At 35.6% G+C, this 21,322-nt stretch overlaps 1 protein-coding gene across 4 annotated transcripts in view; it reads right to left on the minus strand.

The window, feature by feature from the left end:
• TFDP2 (transcription factor Dp-2) overlaps positions 1-21,322 on the minus strand; it is a 169,975-nt gene that overhangs the window by 86,225 nt on the left and 62,428 nt on the right. The window lies entirely within an intron of this gene.

The raw sequence follows: 21,322 nt of genomic DNA on the forward strand, positions 1-21,322 counted from the left end.
TAAAACTGAGAGTCATAGCAGCTCTACCTAATACATAGAAACAAACACAGGGGAGCCTGCCAAAATAAGGAGACAAAGAAACATGGCCCAAATGAAAGAACAGATCAAAACTCCAGAAAAAGAACAAAACAAAATGGAGATAAGCAAACTATCAGATGCAGAGTTCAAAACACTGGTTACAATGATACTCAAGGAACTCAGTGAGGACCTCTGGAGGATAAAAAAGATCCAGTCAGAAATAAAGGACATGCTCACTGAAATAAAGAACAATTCACAGGGAAACAACAGTAAATGGATGAAGCTGAGAATCAAATCAATCATTTGAAACATAAGGAAGAAATAAATTCAATCAGAACAGCAAGAAAAAAAGAATTAAAAAAAAAAACAAGGATAGGGTAAGGAGCTACTGGGACAATTTCAAAGATACCAGCATTTAAATCATAGGGGTGCCAGAAAGAGAAGAGAAAGAAATTGGTAACTTATTTGAAAAAATAATGAGAGAAGACTTCCCCAATTTGGTGAAGGAAATAAACATACAAGTCCAGGAATCACAGAGTCCCAAACAAGATGATCACAAAGAGGACCACACCAAGACATGTCCTAATTAAAATGCCAAAGATTAAAGATAAAGAGAGAATCTTAAAAGCAGCAGTAGAAAAGCATATAGTTACCTACGGGGACTTCCCATAATGCTGTCTGCTGATTTCTCAAAAGAAACTTTGCAGGCAAGAAGTATTCAAAGTGATGAAAAGCAAGGAACTATAACTTAGATTACTCTATCCAGCAAAGCTATCATTTAGAATTGAAGGACAGATAATGTATTTCCCAGACAAGGTAAAGCTAAAGGAGTTTACCATCACCAAGCCATTATGATATGAAATGTTAAAGGGACTTATTTAATAAAAAGAAGAAGGTCAAAACATTAAAATGGCAATAAAGTCACACTTATCAACAACCTAAAACAATCTAAAAAACAACCTGAGCAAATAGAAACAGAATCAGAGATATGGCTATCATTAGGATGGTTACCAATTAGGAGGATAAAGAGGGAGAAGGGGGGAAAAGGTGTAGGGATTATGAAGCACAAATTGGTAGGTACAAAATAAAACAGGGTGATGTTAAGAACAGTGTATGAAATGGAGTAGCCGAAGAATTTATATGCATGACCCATGGACATGAACTAATTGGTGGCACTGTCAGAGGGAATGCGGGCACTGGGTGGAGGAGGGCAAAGGGGGAAAAATTGGAACAAAGGTAATACCATAATCAATAAAATATAATTTAAAAAAATTAAAAAAATGTTTAAAAAACTAAACAAAATTAAAAGGTACTATGACCGCCAAATTGGTTAAAAAAAAGTGCAAAGTATCTTTTTTAATTGAAAAATTGCATATTAAAATATAAAATGCTTGTTGTTCCAAATTTACTGTTAATAAAATAAAAAGGGAAACTACAGGCTGGGAGAAAATATTTGTATAATACATATTTAATAAAGGACTTGTATCTAGAATAAGACAACAACCCAAATAAAACCATTAAAAGATGGGCAAACAATGTAATTCATTGAAGATATGCTGATGGCAAGTATGCACATGAAATGATGCACAACATTATTTAGTCAGTGGGGAAATGCAAATTCAAACCACACCTAAGATACCACATAAACCCACTTGAATAGCTAAAATGAGAAAAGACTGACCATACCAAGTGCTGACAAGGACACAGGGCAACCAACACTCTTATATATTGCTAATGGGAATACCAATTTGTACAGACACTTCAGGAAACATGTCCGACAATTTCTTATAAAGTTAAACATACATTTACCCTATGACCCAACAATTCAACTCCTAGGTACCTTAGAAAAATGAAAGCTTATGTCAACACAGAAGTTTATATTTGAATATTCATGACAGCTTTATTCATAATAGCCTACAACAGGAAACAATACAAATGTTCATTGACTGAAGAATGGATAAACAAATTGTGGTATATCCATACAATGGAATACTAGTCAGTAATAAAAAAGAACTACTGTCTGGGCCAGGAAGCTCAGTTGGCTAGTGTCCCGATACACCAAGGTTTGCAGGTTTGATTCCAGTCAGGGCACATACAGGAATCAATCAGTGAATGCATGGATAAGTGGAACAACAAATCAATGTTTCTTTCTTTCTCTCTCTCTCTCTCAAATTGATAAGTAAAAATTAAAAAGAGAACTACTGAGACATGTAACAGTATGAATAAATCTGTTATACCTAAACTTGATTTTTCAGAAGAAACACAGACTGAGGAAGTGGGATCTTACGAGCCTTCTTTTCTTTTGGGTTTTAAGCAGGAGACTGGTTTGTGGCAGAAAACCAATAATTGAAACATCCATTTTTGATCCTTCAAGGTAGTTCCCTTATATTTTGGGGAATAGTTTTCAACAAGATCTATCAGGGGTTTCCAACCTTTTGGTGTCTGTGGGCCATGTCTCTTCTGGAGGAAGAGTTGTCTTCGGCCACACATTAAATCCACAAACACTAACAAAACCTAATAAGCAAGAAAAAGGTCCAAGCATAATTTCTTTGCTATCCACCACCGCAGATAAGCAAAAAAGTGCTTTCATGCAGACTGCGGGTTGGACACCCCTGCAGAGGAAAAATTAGCTATTTTAGACTGATATAAACAAGTTAGTTTTACTCTACTACTGTGTTGTTGCCATAGTAATCCATCTAAGTAATAGAGAAACCACAGGTTCAGATATCTGGTATATGTGTTTGGCTGAGAATCTACAGCTGGCAGAATTGTGAATGCCTATGAATCAAAAGCCAGAATCACTCAAGGAATGACGGGGTCAACGAGCTTCATTAGGGATTTGCAGTGTGCCTATACCATGTGCCAAAAACAGGCACTCTGCTAGGCAAGGTCCTAGTTTTTATCATTTCATTTTCACAAGGGTCCTTATGAGGTAGCTGTTTTTGAGATGAGATTATTTTCCTGTTTTTGAAATGAGACAACTGACATTCAGAACCTCAACTAAGTAATCTGTCCAAGGTCATCATTATTATGTGACAAGGCTAACATTCAAACTCAGAGCTATTTGACTCCACGTCTTTACCATTACTTAAAACTTTTTACTACTATATAAAAAGCTCAGTTTCCAACTATTACAGCCAGCACAGCTCCTAGGAAATAATAGGCTGAATGATTTTTGTTTTTCTTTCACAGTAGACAGGGAGGAGGCAGCTATTATCTAAGGTAGGCAGGAAACAGGTGTTACCTCCAGCTATCAGGAGGGGAAACTAAAACTTATCTAAAAAGTGGTAAAGCAAGCTTTTGAATCCGGGAATTCTTAGCCATTTTACCTACCTACATTGGCATTCCTCTGACATTCGTCATGAACATGATGACGAAGAAGAAAAGATGGAGGAAGAGAAAAAGTACAAGCAAGTATAAGACCAAGTGTTTTCATTCGTTGGATAGACCACACATATTTATTGAGTACCTATAAAGGTCAAGCACAATGCTTGGCACTGAAGATACAACAGTGAATAAAATAAACAAGACACAGTTCCTACCCATAGGAAAGTTACATTCTACCAGGAAAATACTGACAACTAAATATACAATTAAAATATAGTGCGCAATGTAGAAACGGGGTAGCACAGGGTGCCATATGAGCACAAACAAGGCAAACGAAACCCAGAACAGGCAAAAATGGCACTACAGGATATCCAGTTAAATTTAAATTTCAAATAAACAGTGAATACTTTGTTAGTATAAGTATGTCTCAAATATTGTCTTGTATTCTTACTTCCTACATCTGGCAACCTTCGGTAGGGATGAGTTTTAGAAAAGTGTCTCAGAGGAAATGATACCTAATACGAAAACTGAATTAGTACTTGTCCCCAACGAATGAGGCAAGGATTTCAATCTGAAACCTCTTGACCGTAGCCAGTAAGGAGCTGAGGGCTCTTGAAAACAGATTTCCAGCCGCGGGCCAGCCTTCAGGTGATACAGTGTTGGCCAACAACTTGATTATAATAAACGAGAGACCCTGAGGCTGAATTACTTAGCTGAGTTACTCCTGGTCCACAGAAACTGTGAGATAACAAATGTTTGTTGTCTTAAGCAGCTGGGAATTTTTAATTCACCAATAGATAAGTAATACTCTGCCCATTAGAGGAGTTCTGCATCCCATAAGAACGGGCCTACACTATTACCCCATCATGCTCCGTAACTGCTGAGAGCAGCCACAGTGAGTGTGGGCGGCCTAAGCGAGAAGGAGGTGGTGATCCAGCGGGGCCACAGCTGCAACTGTCAGTCAATTACGCCTCTGGCCGGCAGGAGAGCTGAATGGTGTATTTCCATGGTCGCCGCAGGACAACAAAAAGTTTATTAACAACATATCCTTTCTGAAACAAAATAATGAAAATAAGATTTTAGAAAAAAATAAAAAATATTTCTTTGTTCAGCTGATTCATTAGAGAGAATTGTGTGAAAATAGAAACATAGAAAATTAATAGAGAAAATTAGCAGAGCTAAGAAAACTCCAAATCTTGATTTAGCTGTGGTTCTCAGCCTGAGTTTATGTGTGCTAAGAATTGATGTTGCTCTGCCAACCAAGGAAATAGATAATTAGTTCCTGGGTTGTTTTGACTTTCCTATTCCGAAAGGAATTTCTGAAACTTAAGGATAATGTGCAACTGAAGAGCTATGTACTGTGGTTAATCAACTAATCCAGAATTTCTAAGAGTACATTGGTGAAATTGGTGAAACAATTTGAGTGTTGTAAATTCCGTAAATTATTTCAGTCCAAGAGATTAAGTTCAAGCAAAAGTGATTGTATTCAAACTATCTACTAAGACTAGAGAAAGGAATCTCCCTCCCTTCCCCAAACTGAAGGATGAGTTGGAAGGCAGTAGATAATAACTGTGAGCCAAACATGGCGGCAGGGAGATGCAAAGTTTTCTTTGACCACAGCCCCCAGACTGAGCCCCTTGACTATATAATAGTTTTCGATCCAAACCATCTCAGGGGTCAGGCTCTTATGGCATATTTCTCCCCAAGCCAGTTCAATACCAGTTGAGCTAAGTATGTGTTTGTTTGAATTCAGATACGTCAGAAGTCATTTTTCTCCTTATGGCCTGTAGAACAGTCACAATTACCGTACGAAATCCCCAATCCAAATTTCACAGAAACTAAGATAAAGACATTACTTTAAAGGGCTTACATCTCTAGGATAGCATAATTAACTGATGTAAGTAAAGTCTGATCTAAGCCATGTCTTCTAGAAAATTGTATGTAAATTAGCATTTTAAAGTATTTAATTTTTAAACTATACAATTTTTTAAAAAATTACCTTGGTATACTGATCCTATATATTTAAAGAGAAAACACAGTGATCAAAACAAAATCTAGAATATCTTTGAATTAGAGTACCTGTTATTATAAAACAAAGCAACAGTTACTCAGCTATTTTTGTATAGAATTAGGTAGCAGTTTTATATATTTGCTTTGATCAATTATATAAAATTGATACACATATTAAACAAAGCCCTGAAGTTTCAGGCCTAAGCCCCATGAATTTTCTCTGTATCCACTGTACTACATATTATTAAAATTTTCCACTGACTGTATTCAATGTTTCTTAACACCTGGATTGGTTCATAGTCTAAAGATCTGGAACCAAAAACCAGGGAAAGATTTAAAAACTGGCCAGCAAAATAATCAACAATTTCTAGAGGATTAGCTTTCTTTTTTAACCAAAGAATACACTGTAAAATTCTGTAATCCAGAGTAGCAGAAAACTGAGAAGAAAAACACTCAACACAAAACTCCTTAATATCATCCTGGATCAACAGATGCTGCTCAGACAGATGGACTATTCTAAATCTCTCTGCCTCCAGCTTTCTTTCCTCCTATTTGGAACTTCTTTTATTTTCCTCCTCTTAAATTAAGCACCATTGTTTTTATAATTTTCTTTGTTCATAAGTAACTTACATGTATTGCAGAATTTATGTCACTGATACATGTTAATTAACAAAGATAACAATACTTACTTTGTTTTTTATTTTAATGGAAATTTATATAGTTAAATTCTTCAAAAATTAGAACTACAAAAATAATCACAAAAATGCATGATATTTCCAGTGATTTCACAATTTTATCTTTCTCCTTTCTTAACTTGTCTTTATGGGATTATCTTGGAAGAAAGTTCCACTTTGAAAAATGTTGCTAATAACAACTTTCTTTTATTCATCTCAAATACCCCTTTTTAAACTAAAGATCCGAAATTGAAGAGTGAGGGACAACAAGCAGAAGCTCCAACAAAACCTGAAAAGAGAAAGACTTGACAGCAGAATTTTGTCATTGTTTCATCCACTCAACAAACAGGCGTTAAGACCCTATGAGTGGGGCACCGTGCAAGGGACAAGTCCTGCTTTGTTTCAGGAGCCTACCACTACAATATAACCTTAAAATACCAACAAGGCTAATACAATTTTATACATGTAATATGCAAATATAGAATATGTATATAAATGTGTGTGTATGTATGTATGTATGTACATATATGTATAAAACTGAGTTTATCTATGGAGGGTTAATTGCTCTGTGTTTTCCACCTGGCTCTAAAGACTCAGCCAATAAAAAGAAGGGAATATATTCTGAGAACTACACATGTAGAGTTAGGAATAAGGTTATTAGTGGATAAAATAGAAAGCAAGCCACGATGTTAAGAACATTTCAAAGTTATCAAAGCTCTAAAAGTAATACAAACACTGTATAGTGCTTTGTAAATACTGTGAGTCTAGCCATCTCCCTGATTACAACAGCCAAGAGAGTCTATCAGCTTGCTTGTTTTTGCCAAAATATTTAAACTCAATCTACTGAAGAATTTTCATATAAGAACATGTCTTCAATGTTATAATTGAAGTCAACAGGAAAATAAAATTCAATTACAAAAACAGACTTCACAGACTCATACCCAATCTCCTTATACAAGGAGGGGGGGCCCCAAAAACATAACTGTATAAAAAATTGTGTATTTATTCTTGCATGTTTAAAATTCAGTCACCTTCAGAGTACTCTCCATTTGATGCAATACACCTATCGAGACATTTTCTCCACTGCTCAACCCAGCTTTTGAACTCGTGGGTTTTGATGCCTTTTAGTGCTTCTGCCATTTTTTGTTTCACCTCTTCCACACTGGCAACACGTTTCCCTTTGAGGACTTTTTTTCATCCGGGGACACAAACAAAAAATTTGCTCGGGGCAAGATCTAGTAATAGGTAGGGTGGGGCACAAAGGTCATGGCATTTTTTGTCAAAAACCGGTGATGCCATGTGGGCAGGTGCACTCATAAATCACTCATCACGAAATGGGCAAATGCGTTGAGTCTTCAAAAAAAATTCACTGAAGCTGAACGCAGCCTCTCACAACAAAGTCAGCTAAATATGCTGATATAGAGGGGTTCCTAGAACACCCATATAGCGGGGGAAGCCTGTAGGACAAGGGGCCTGCCCTCCAGAAGATACTTCCGGGATTTTTTGGGTCCCCCTTGTATGTCTTATTATAGGACATTATGTTAACACTTGAGTCTTATTTCCATTATTAAATGTATGCTATTTTTAAGATCCGTAACTGTGACCTTGGTTCAAATTATAGCATCATTCAATGCATAAAATACCAGTAAAGTATTTCTTGTAATTCAGCTCCCTGGAATGAAGCTAAAATAAGGGGATGTTTGATACAAAACTGCAAAATAAACAATGATTTAATCATAATTTACAACCAAAAATATGGAAAAGATTTCTCACTTCACAGATCATCAGGATAATACAAATTAAAGTCACAATTACCATTACACACTCACCAGGCTGAGTGTAAGAAAAAGGACGAAAATTACTAAGTATTGGCAAGGATACGAGCAACATGGAATTTTCATATACTGCTGGTAGAGAAGATCATTTGGAAGTTATCTACTAAAGCAGAGCATATTTATATTCTAACCAAACAATTTCAGTCCCAGGTATATGCCCTACAAAATGCACAGATATGCTCAAGAAAGGACATAGGCTAGAAGGTTCATTAGATCACTAATTGTAACACTACAAAACTGAAAACAACGCAAATGCCCGACAACATTAGAGTAACTAACAGCTTATTAACACCATTAGAAATTAGAAAATATTTCTAATTAGCAATAAGAAAAGATCAACAACTACATACAATTCATACAATATGGATGAACCTCACAAACATAATGAGGAAGAAATGCTAGTCTCAAAAGAATAATTACTACTGTATGATTCTGTATATAAAGAACAAAAACAGACAAAAATAATTTTTGCTCTTAGAAGTCAAGATAGCAGTTACCCTTGAAAAGAAGCACAAGACATGCTTCTGGGGTGCTGGTAATAGCTTCTAGATATGAGTGCTGGTTTGTAAACTTTTGCTGAGCTGTACATTTTTCTCTATATATTGCAACTAAAACTTGAAATTTACATATATACAAATATATGACATGGGCATTTTCATTATAAAAGTAAAACCCCTTTATAGACACATTACAAAATACAGAAAAGAATATATAATACAAATCAATCATAACCTCATCTAAAGATACCTGTAATTTGACATTACTTCCTAATTTTTTCCATAATAAATTTCAGTTAAGAACAGATCATACAACTTTACTTAAATTTGAGCTGTTAAATCATATCAAAACATCCCTAAATCAAGTAATTGTTTATTGAGCATTTTCTATATTTGAAATGCTTCTTTTCATAAGCAAAATATGAGTACAAAATTAGCTATCACATACATACATGCACAAATTAATTTAAAATCACCTTCTAATATGCATCTGTGCAGGAGCTACCTTTTTGCTGTCTATAAATAATTCTACAATAAATATCTCTGTCTCTGTCTTTATTAATTATACGCCAAAATTTAGTTCCTTAGGAGAGATGTCTAGCTTTCAGAATTACAGGAGCCAATGTTTTTGCATTACAAGTAGCAAAAGATAAACTATTGCTATAACATGAAGACAACAGTTTGAAAAAGCAACAAAAAGGATAAAGAAAACTTTATTTACAATGGAGTCAGGAAGCTGTGAAGGGGGAACTCTCACATATTGCCACCCAGACCCCAAATGGGAGGACACATCACACCAGAAGGAAGAATTTCTCCTAGTCCAACAAAAGACCTCCACCTTTGTCAGTCGTTACCAGAACCTCTTTAGCTGGTTGCCTTCAGGGTTGGGCTCCTGGTTACTGCCCAGCCAATGAGAAACCAGTACATCCAGATAATGAAAAGCTGTTAACACCCTGCTCTTCCATACAGCTCCTCCCAAAGACCTCTTTTTCCCCCTATAAAAACTAAGTCCCTCTCCTCTGTTCTTTGGACTTGCCTGCAGTTAGCTATCATTTGCTTTTCCCAAATTGCAATTCCCCTACTATTCGGAATATATCTATTTTGTTGATAAAATAAGTGTTGTTTTTTTTTAAGGTCAACAAAATGCTAAGTATTATGCATAAAACTTTACAATGGAGGGTTAAGTGAGAAAATATAATTTCTTTGAGGAAGGTAGTATTATCTCCACAACACAAATGTGAAAATCAGACAAAGAGACTTTTAGTGAGAGCAATTTTCTGTTAAAGCTGTAGACCCAGTAAATACCAAAGCTAAATTTGAACCCGTGCTTCTATTGCTCCGAAACCTATCCCTTTTCAAATATATCAAACTTACTTTACAACATGAAGCAAAACACAATGTGTTTTTATTAGAGTGAATAAAACTAAACCTAAAGAACTACAGTTAGTAAAATTTTAGCAACTTTTAATAGTTTTCTATTTAATAATTTTGAAAGACAGTTTTTGAAAACTATTTTAGCTACCATTTTAATTTTTATTTACCATATATTTTATAAAGAAGAGAAGGAGAAGCCCTACCTGGTGTGGCTCAGTGGATTGAGTGTCTACCTGCGAACCAAAGGGTCGCAGGTTTGATTCCTAGTGCAGGGCATAGGCCTGGGTTGCAGGCCAGGACCCCAGTAGGGGGCACACAAGATGCAACCACACATTGACGTTTCTCTCCCTCTCTTCTCCTCTCTAAAAATAATAAATTTAAAAAATATATTTAAAAAAAGAAGAGAAGGGAGAACCTGGCTGGTGTGGCATAATGGACTGAGTGCCAGCATATGAATCAAAGGGTTGCCAGTTCGATTCCTGGTCAGGGCACATGCCTGGGTTGAGGGTCAGGTCCCCAGTTGGGGGCTCATGAGGAGCAACCACACACTGATGAGATTTATCTCCCCCTTTCTCCCTCCCTTCCCCTCTCTCTAAAAATAAATAAATAAAAGCTTTTCTTTTAAAAAAAGAGACGGACAAGCCAGATTAAATGTCAGAATGGATAATTTAATCTTTCCTGAATAATAAACATCTGTGATTTAAATTGCTACATTTGATTTTAGAAGCATTGTTTTGGCAATAAAGTTGTTAAACAGCTTTATGGCATGTTTTTACATTTGGAAACTTACACAAATTTTATGTTGGTCATGACATGACAAATTTAAACAAAGAAATTCAAAAAAGATAAGATTTAAGAGGTTGATTTTAGAACTAAATTCTCAATGACAATCAAAATTATCTTCTCTGGTGCTGTGGGTTTGATATTAACCAGTACCAATAACTACCAATAGTAAGAAGACATGGGCCATGTGGGTTCAGGACATAAAAACAGGCAATTAGACAAATTCCACTTCAAAATACTAAGCAAATAAATCACACAAAAGCAGACCTTGTAATCTCCACAGGATTCTACTCTTCCACTTGAGCTCTAGGCTGATTCACTGAAAATGAATTTTGAAATAATACAGAAACAAGATTGCAGATATCGTTCTCTCCACAAAGAATCATCAGTTTATCAACATTTCTCAAGAAAAAGTAACTGATTATCTCACGAAATATAAGAAATAGGTATCATCATGTCATACTCTTTATAATAAAGCAATTTAGATGAATGGGAATGGAGAATAAAAGTGTATATGAAAAATGGGGGAGAGCCATTTTATTGTAGCTCCAGGTAAAACATATTGCATTGTCAAAACTATTTATAAATCTATAACATGCAATCAAAGCACAAGGCAAAGTTATGTAATTCTGCCTAACCACAATATATATTGTGAAAGCAGTTAACAGGAAGCTAAGAGATGGGGTAACTACAGCCTGTTTTAAAACACTTTGATTTTTCTTTCATTTTTTTGTTTTAAATCAGGAATTCTTTAAACTTTATTTCTAAAAGGTAATTCTTATTTTCTAGTATTTAATTGTTTAATAAGGTATACTAAACACTATTATTTAAATAAAGCATCTTATAGATAAACAGAAAAATATAGGAGAGAAAAAGGATCAGACAGCATAGGGTCTTCAGGAAGAGCAAGCTACTGGAATGAACAAGTCAAGAAAACTGTTTGGAGAATGGGACAGCTGTCTATTTTCAAGTCATTAAGCTATTTTTAAATAGCCTGAAACCAAACAGAAGTTCAAAAGGCAAAACCAGAACCGTTCACTATGTTTATTTAAATATAATCTCCTACTAAGCCTAGCACAGTAAGAGAGGCCAAACTCACCCTAATATGACCTCAGATTTACACAGGTGCTGAAAAATTTTATAGAAACAGCAACCCAATGCCACTTATGCCTACTATTCAAAGTAATATAAAAATACATCAAAAGCTTACTTGATATTTTAGGACTTAAGTTTGGAAAGCAAAATTCAGGGGGGAAAAAAAGAATATGGGCAAATGTTAGCAGCCTTTTTAATTAAATGTACAACTCTAAAATTTGTAAGCCACTGAATTTTTAAGATTTTGAACACTGAAATAATCTCTAACACCAACTCCCTATCCTTTCACCTTTCCAGCTTCCTTCAAACTTTTTCTCATCAAGGAAGTGAAGTTTTTGCATAATAATGCAGAAATGTCCTGTAGGGAACCATTTCAGTGACAGTTTGGGCAGAGCTCCGAATTCTTTCTGTCCTTATCACCTTGTCCACAAAATGCTTCCTATCAAGTGGTTATTCCCAACTTGAGGTACAGATTCACTGCAATCTCAATCAAAATCCCAATAAGTTATTTTGTGGATGTCAACAAACAGATTCTAAAATGTTTACGGAAAGGGAAAAAACTCAGAATAACCAATACAATATTGAAGAAAAGTTGGAGGACTGATACTACCCAACTTCAAGACTTACTATAAGTCCACAGTGTGGTAGCAGCAAAAGGGTAGGAAAATAAAATGAAATAGAGAGCCCAGAGAGAGACCTACACAAATATACTCAACTCAACTTTGACAAAGGAGCAAAGGCAACTCGATGAAGAAAGGAGAATCCGACAAATGAGGATGGAACAAGTAGGCATCACATGTAAAAATAAATAAATAGATCTGGGCACAGACCTTACACCTGTCATAAAATTAAAATAGATCACAGACCTGCCCTGACCAGTGTGGCTCAGCTGGTTGGAGCATCATTCTATAAACCAAAAAGTCCAAGGTTTGGTTCCCAGTCAGCATATGCCTAGGTTGTGGGTTCAGTCCCAGTTGGTGTGCACATGAGAGGCAACCGATTGATGTTTCCCTCACATCGAAATTTCTCTCCGTCTCTTTCCCTTTCTTTGTCACTGGAGTCAATGGATAGATCCTCAGGTGAGGATTAAAAAAAAAAAAAAAAGGACCATGGACCTAAATGCAAACTGAAAAACTCTCAGACGAAAAACAGAAAATTTAAGTAGCATCAGGTTTGCCTTTTCTGATGCAACACCAAAAACATTACCCATAAAAGAAAAACATGGTAAGTTGAACTTCATTAAAATTAAAAACTCCTCTGTGGAAATACTGTTTCTCTACTATCCGATAATGAATGCCAATAGTCTCTGTGTTCTCTTAAGAAAGACATTATTTGTTCTTGTTATGTCTGTATATGTGTCATTATTCCTCACTTCCTCTTTGAAATTTATTTTATTTTTCAATTACAGTTAACATGCAATATTATTATATGTTAGCCTCAAGTGTACAGCACAGTGGTTAAACGTTTATATAATTTATGAAGTGATCCCCCCATAAGTCTAGTACCCACCTGGTACCATACGTAGTTTTTACTGTATTATTGACTGTATTCCCTAGGCTGTACTTGACACCCCATGACTATTCTGTGACTGCCAATCTGTACTCCTTAATCCCTTCACCTTCTTCTCCCAGCCCCCCGACCCTTGTCCCATCTGGCGACCACCAGTTTCTTCTCTGTATCTATGCGCCTGTTTCTGTTTTGTTTGTTAATTTTGTTCTTTAGATCACACATACAAGTGAAATCATATGGTATGCGTATTCCTCACTTCTTTTTAAAGTTATATACTCAGCACTCTCTGAACTTTTATTAACTTAATGTGTCTTTGTAGATCATTACATATTTATACATACCCAATTTTAAATCTGCATAGTGTTCCATTATGTGTATAGAACACTATTTAACCAGATCATACAAATGGATTTATAGTTTCAAATATTTTGCTGTTATAGACAACACTGGAAAGATTATGTTTTATTTCCCAAATTTATAACCATGTCAATAAAATATATTCCTAAAATTGGGATTGCTGAGTCATAGGAAATGTGAATGCTAAATTAATAAATACTGTGCATTGTTTCCCATAAAGGTTATACTAATATATGCTCCTACCAGCAGTATGAGAGAGCATATATGTTACCCTACACTCATAACAACAACAGTGTTTTAGTAAACTCCTTAATACTCACTGATCTTACAGAGTGAAAAATGGTAAATGACATGTTTTTATGAATGAGGTAGAGTACCTTTTCATCTGTGTAAGAACTATTAATATTTCTTTTTCTGTGAATTGTTTATTCATAAGTCTTGCCCATTTTCTAAAAATTGGACTGTCGGTTTGATGGTTCCTTTTATCACCATACAATATTCCTCTTTGTCTCTTTAATGCCTTGAGGTTTTTAGTATATTTTATTTCATATCAATATTAGTTTACTCTCAGTACATCTTTGACAATTTCTTATTTTCAATCTTTTTTAGGTTTAAAAATTCTGAATATATTTTTAGTTCCAAAACAACTTTTTCTGGGTTGCAACTGTATCCTTTTGACAAGAGTTTTCGTTCCTTTTTTTCCCCCATCACAGCTTTCTCTCATTTTTTCCATTAGTTCTGCCTCCATAGGAGGAATATGATTATTCAATGATATTCTCTCTTTTGAGTTGCTGAATTCATTTTAATAGGTTGTAGTTTTCATAGCTGGAGGCTATTGCAATCTCTTGGATGATGTGGAGCTGGCAGTCAGTACGAGACATGCATATTTTAAATCTGATGTGCAAGCAATGAATGAGTTGGCAAAATGGAACTGCTCTGCTTAGGATATAAAGGAACAAGTGGAAGCTGTACAGCAGACCTCATGTACCTGCAAGGATGCCAGCAGGTTCATTTCTAAGTGCAACCCTCCCAGCAGCTGCTGATCAGGCAGTTTCGCAGAGGGCTGCATATAGCTTGCAGGCAAATACGGCCTCTTTCCACATGCCAGAAATACCCAAAGGCACAGCCCACCGGATAGCATGTGCCTCTCAGATAACTGAGGAATCCCTGGTCTTCACCAAAGGTCCTGCTGAACTTTCAGCACCATATATAATAAAGCCCTCACAGTATTTTTATCTTACATTTTTCTTAGTACAGCACAATGACATAATTTATGACAAGGACATATAAATACTCAACTGCTCTTAAATTCTCTACTACTGCCTTGGTTATGACTGATTATATAACTATCTTCAGGCTTTTCTTCTTCTGGTTAAAAGAAGAAAACTTTTAAACCTCCAACTCTTAGACATATGTCCTAAGACAAAAAGCTCAGAAACCTTTACTGACTACCTTAACACCTTGTTTTCCAAATACTGAAGATAAGTTCCTTCTTTATACACTTCTCAAAGCTTAGATAAATAAACATTTTGGTTAAAAGTCTGGGAATGCTATGGCCAAACAAGCCTTTGCAGTTCCGTATTTACTGAGTATGTGCAACTGTGTTAGACATTAAGCTAGAGTCAGAGGACAAAAATATGAAAAAGGACAAGGAGCTCACAGTCTAATAAAATAAAAGGACAATTATATAAAGAAATACAATATAATGTCATGAGGACAACAACATATGTACAGGATCCAAAGGTCAACACAAGGATGGCACATTAACAAAGAGGTACAGTGGAATTCATTGCCAGCTAGATTTCAACAAGCACATCTAACTTTGCCTAGTGGTCAAAGGAATTGTAGATAGAAAGGACATTTATTCTCTCAACAAAGCTCCAAATATGGGACAGATACTATAGGACAGATACTTTGAAATATCTGCCCGAGACATACAATGATGACTAAGACAAAGTCTCTGACTCCATGGAGGCAGGTGGGGACCAATAAGTAAACCAGTACTTAAAGCACAGTGTGATACATTCTACAATAGAGGTAAGTAGAGATATCAGAGGCTTACGGGCTGAGCAGGAATAAGACCTAAACAGAGAGATAAGAAATCAACAGAAATTGGGCAGGTAAAAAATACACATGGTAGGATTGGAGTGGAGGATGATGCCAGGGAGGCATGACATGCTAGGCACAGAGAGGAGCGCATGGAGAGGCAAAGCCATGGACAGAGAGACAAAATACAGCTCAGCTCAGTACGCCAGAAGCACAGGTATCTGAGATAAGGCTAAAGTGAAAGCAAGAACCATATTATGGAGGATCTTTTAAATTGGAGTTTGGACTTTATCTTGAGGGCAATAAGGAACTGCTAATGGTTTTATTTTGTTGTTGTTGTTGTTTTTTAACATGAAAAGACTTGTTCAGATTTGTGCTTGAGAAAAAAGTATGTAGCTATAGTATGGTTAATAAAATAGAAAGAAAGAAATTTGTAGGTAAATGAAACAGCTGCAGTGATCCAGAAAGTGGTTTCCTAGTTGTCTGAACGAAGTAGGAATGGAAACAGAAAACGGAAGGGAGGGTGGAGAGATTTAAGTGGTGGAAGAAACAAGCCTTCTAACTGATTTGATTGGAAGCAGAGGGAAAGAAAAAGGAGTCAAAGATGACAGATCCCTCAGTTTCTGGTTTGGGCAAAGGGTGGTTAGTGCTGCTATTGGGTATAACAAGGTAAAGGAGAGAGCGTACTTTGAAAGGGTAAAATAATCACTTTAATTCTGGTCAGACTGAGTCTGAGAAGCATACAAGTTATTCACATGAAGATGTCCAATAAAAAGTTGGATATGCAAAAACTCAAGACAAACGGCTTGGACCAGAGATAGAGATTGGAGAATCATCCACATACAAAGTAAATGATAACTAAATTAATGTGAATAGATGAAACTGCCTGGGGAGAATGTACAAGATAAGAAGAAAATCTAAGACAAAACCCCCCTGAAATACTAACATTTAGAAGACAAAGAGCTAGGAGAGTTGAGTGAGAGGGAACAACCAAAAAAGGAAGATGAAAATATTAACAAGAACAGAGTAAACAATGAATGCTTACTATGTGGTAGGTGTTATAATAACTGATTTATGTGCACTACATCATTTAATCCTTAAACACTCTTATTATAGATAGAAGGACATACATTCTTTCAACAAAGTTCCTAGTTTGAGACAGATGCTATGGGACAGATACTTTGAAATAGCTGTCCTAGAGATGGAATGGTGAGTAAGACAGCCTCTGACTTCTTATAAATAATAAGTGAGTAACTTATGATCTGCATCATTATAGATGTGGACATTTTGGATTAGAGAGATTAACTTGCTCAGGTTTACCCATTTGGTTGGGTATAAGAAAGGCAACCAGGATTTCACCCTAGTCCTCCAGAGCCCTTTTTCTTACCTGCCACACTGCACTGCTTTAAGGCTTAGAAAGTGCGGTATCACAGACACAAAGAGAAACAGTAACCCAGAAAGACATCATCCCGGTAGCAATGAGCGCACCTAGCACTGAGATCTTGGTTTCCAATAATTTTCTCCATTAAAAGGAATCAGGACTCTTTGGGGAAATGTGGAGTGGGAAGGAAATACATAGAATGAACCTGGAGCATCCTGTAGTGATAAAAAGTAAGAAAGCGCTCAAACAAACAACCCCGCAATAAGGGGAATATGTCAAAGGGTATACAGAAAACCAAAGCTCCCAAAGGCCATAGTTGTAATAGTTTAAGCAGCAATAATAATAATAGTAGTAGTAGTAGTAGTAGTAGTAATATTGGGCTTTAACTCAGAATATAAAGTAGATATCTACAAATCCATACAAATGTCTACAAATGACATAGATTGAATGAATGAGTGGAGACAAGACAAATCTAGGGTGCGGAAGAATCCAAGAAGGTAGACAAAACTCTCCACTCCTCAAATGTGAGCTCTACATAATGACTTCCTTCCAAAGACTATGGTATGGAACGGGGGGGGGGGAGGATAAAGTCACTTTACAGTAGAGAAATGTGACAAACTCTACCTCAGCCAAGTGATCAAGGCTCATATCAACAATGATAAGTCATGTTGATAGTATGCAGCCTTGATATGCTGTGATAAAAATGGCACTTTTTTTTTATCTATGGTTTTTCCCTCAAAAACCTTCAAGCTCAACCTAATCATGAGGTAAACATCAGAAAAATCCCAATTGGAGGGACATTCTATAAAATACCTTACCAGTATATCTCAAGCCTGTCAAATTATCAAAACCATGGTAAGTCTGAGATAGTGTCACGGCTGAAAGGAGACTAAGGATGCATGCTCATGAAATGCAATATAGTATCCTGCATAAGATCCTGCAATAGAGAAGGACATTGGCTAAAAACTAAGGAAATCTGAATAAAGTGTGGACTTCTGTTAATTATAATGTGTCAATACTGGCTCATTTATTATAAAAACTGTACTAGACTAATGTAGATGTTAATAGTAGGAGAAATTAAGTGAGGGGTTTATGAGAACTCTCTACTATCTTTGTAATTTTTCTGTAAACCTAAAACTATTCTAAAATTTAAAGACTTTTTTTTAAAGGGCACATTAACAGTGTCAAATGTTGATAAAAGACAAAGACCAAGAGCAGTTCCAGGGGATTAATGGAGTCAAAAGCCAGATTACATTGGGCAGAGAAGTGAATGAAAGTTCAGAATGAGGTTGCAAGTGCATAGCTTCTTCTAAGAAGTCTGATAATGAGGGATGAGAACAAGTCAGAGCTGGAAGCAGAGACTGAGTTGAAGAAAGTAGTTTTGGTTTTAGTTTTGTTTTTAATCAAGGTATAATTCACATACCCACATATTCACCTTTTAAAGCATACAATTCAGCCCTGGCTGGTGTGGCTCAGTGAACTGAGTGCTGGCCTGCGAACCAAAGGGTCGCCAATTCAATTCCCAGTCATGGCACATGCCTAGGCTACAGGCCATGTCTCCAGTGGGGAGCGCTTGAGAGGCAACCACACATTGATGTTTCTCTCTTTCTCTTTCTCCCTCCCCTCCCTTCTCTCTCAATAAATTAAAAAAATACATAAAATATTTTAAAGTGTATAATTCAGTAGTTTCTAGTATATTCACAAAGTATAACCACACCACTATCTATTTCTAGAATATTTTGATTACCTCAAAAAGAAATGGTAAAGTTAAAGAAGACCTAAATAAATAGACTATGTTCATGAATAGGAAGACATAGCATTGTTCAGATGTCAATAAAACTAAAGTGGTCTACAGACTCAATGAAATCTCTATCAAAATTCTGTTTCATTTTCACAGAAATGGAAACGCCAATCCTCAAACTCATGTGGAATTGTAAGGAGTCCTAAACAGCCAAAAGATCTTGAAAAAGAAGAATAAAGTTGGAGGACTCAGAGTTCTCAACTTTCAAACTTACTACCAAACTAGTATTTGAAACATTGTGGTACTAAAATATGGAGAGACATATAGACCAATGGGATGGAATAAAAATCCCAGAATTAAACCCATATATATGGACAACTGATTTTTGACCAGGGTGCCAAGACCATTCAATGGGAAAAGAACAGTCTTTTCAACAAATGGCGGTAAGAAAACTGGACATCCATATGCTTTCCAATTTGGCCACTGCCTTACAAAAATTAACTCAAAATGTATCAGAGACCTAAATGTAAGAGTTAAAACTATAAAATTTTTAGAAGAAAATCTTGGTGAAAATCTTTATGACACTGGATTTGGTAACCATTTAATAGATATGACACCAAAAGCACAGACAATGACCAAAAAAAATAGTTTAACTGGACTTCATCATAATAAAAAACACCAAAGGATATCAAGAAAGTGAAAAGCCAACCAACTAAATGTGAGAAAATATTTGCAAATCACTTATCTCACAAAGAATCAATATCTAGAATATGTAAAAAATTCCTAAAACTCAATTCCAAAAATGAACAATCCAACTAAAAAATGAGCAAAGGACTTGAATAGACATTTCTTCAAAAAAGATATGCAAATGGCCAATGAGCACATGAAAAGATGCTCAACATTACTAGTCATTAGGGAAATGCAAATCAAAAGCACAAGGAGATATCCTTTCACACCTAATGGCTATATTAAAAAAAACACCCGAGACCAGGAATTCAAACAGCTCTATATATAACAACAATGTTCATAGGAGCATTATTATCATAGCCAAAAGGTAAAAATAACTCAAGTAGTCATCAATGGATGAATGGCCAACCCAAGCTGGTATATAAATAGAATGGAATATTATTTAGTCACAAAAAAAGAATGAAATTTTGATATATGTCACAATATTGATAGACCTTGAAAGCATTATACTTAGTGAAATAAAGCAGGCACAAAATGACAAATATTGTATGATTCCACTTATATGAGGTGCCTAGAACAGGCAGTCCGGAGGTTATGGGGGCTGAGGAGGGGGAGAAACTGTTTACTGGGTACAAAGTTTTTGTTGGGGATGATGGAAAGTGTTGGGTACAAAGAGTAGTGAAGGCTATATTATACAACATTGTGAAAGTATTTAATGCCATTTGATAAAATACAATTGATAACCACTTACAAATGGTTAAAATGATAAATACGTATATTTTACCACAGTAAAAGAAATGGTAGCTATTGGCAGTTGCTACCTTTTGTGTTCCCCACAACCACCCCCATCCTTGGCAACCATTCATTACGCTTTGTCTCTATGAATCTGTCTATTCTGGACATTTCATATAAAAGGAATCAAATAATATTTGGCCTTCTGCGTCTGGTTCCTTACCTAGCATAATGCTTTCAGGGTTCATCCATGTGATAGCATGTATCAGCACTTCGCTCCTTTTTATTGCTGAATAATATTTCATTGTACAGAAGCTAATAAAACTATATTTAAGAACGTAAAGTAAAATAGTTTCAAAATGAACAAAAAAACAGGAATTCTCAGTAAAATCAAATAAAAATTCTAGAACTGAAAACTTCAGTATCTGAAATTAAAAATTCATTGGATAGAATTAACTGCAGAATGATGATAATAGAAAAAAACATAAGTCAACTAAAATGTATATTAGCAGAAAATCTCCAGTGTGAACAACACACAGAAAAGTTGGGAGAAAATAATGAACTTGGAGGGCAAGGCCGAAGGACGGAATAGACATACAACTGAAGTTCCAAAGGGAGAGCCACTTGTAGAAAAAAATTTGCACATTTACTATCCAAAACTTCTTTAAATTTGGTGAAAGATGTATCTTTAGTTCAGTGAGTCCCAAGCAGAATAAATACAAAGAAAACCACATCTATGCACATCACAGTCCAATGCTAAAAACCAAACAAAAAAACTTACGATTAATCTTTTTATATTTAAGATGGCTTCCCTAATGCACACTCTTAAAAAGCTTGATTACATGACCAAAAGAGGTCAATATTTTTCAATTTCCTCAGAGATACTGCAAAACTTCCCAAAAGAAGTATCAGTGTGGCTGAAGTACAGTGGGTATAAATAAGAGTGGCAGAAATAAGGATGAAGTCATGTGTAGGGGCATAATGCGGGATTTTGCAGGTAAGGAGTTTGGGATTTTATCCTAATTTAAATAGGAAGAAGGTTTAAACCTGTTAAAAAGGTTTTAAGCAGGGAATGACCTAGTAACTGAGTATCTTAAGAAAATAAATTGAGAGAAACAAAAACTTAGCTGACTAAAAACATTCATTGTGATGTCCAGCATCCCAGCTATATAAAGATATAGATGTCTACCTGTGTTTATATAAATAATATATGTAAATATATACATATCATATATATAACCAACAACCAAAAAAAG

The sequence above is a fragment of the Pteronotus mesoamericanus genome, unplaced genomic scaffold, assembly GCF_021234165.1.
Source record: "Pteronotus mesoamericanus isolate MK-2021 breed Mesoamerican mustached bat unplaced genomic scaffold, CSHL_Meso_final scaffold_54, whole genome shotgun sequence".
Lineage (NCBI taxonomy): Eukaryota > Metazoa > Chordata > Mammalia > Chiroptera > Mormoopidae > Pteronotus > Pteronotus mesoamericanus.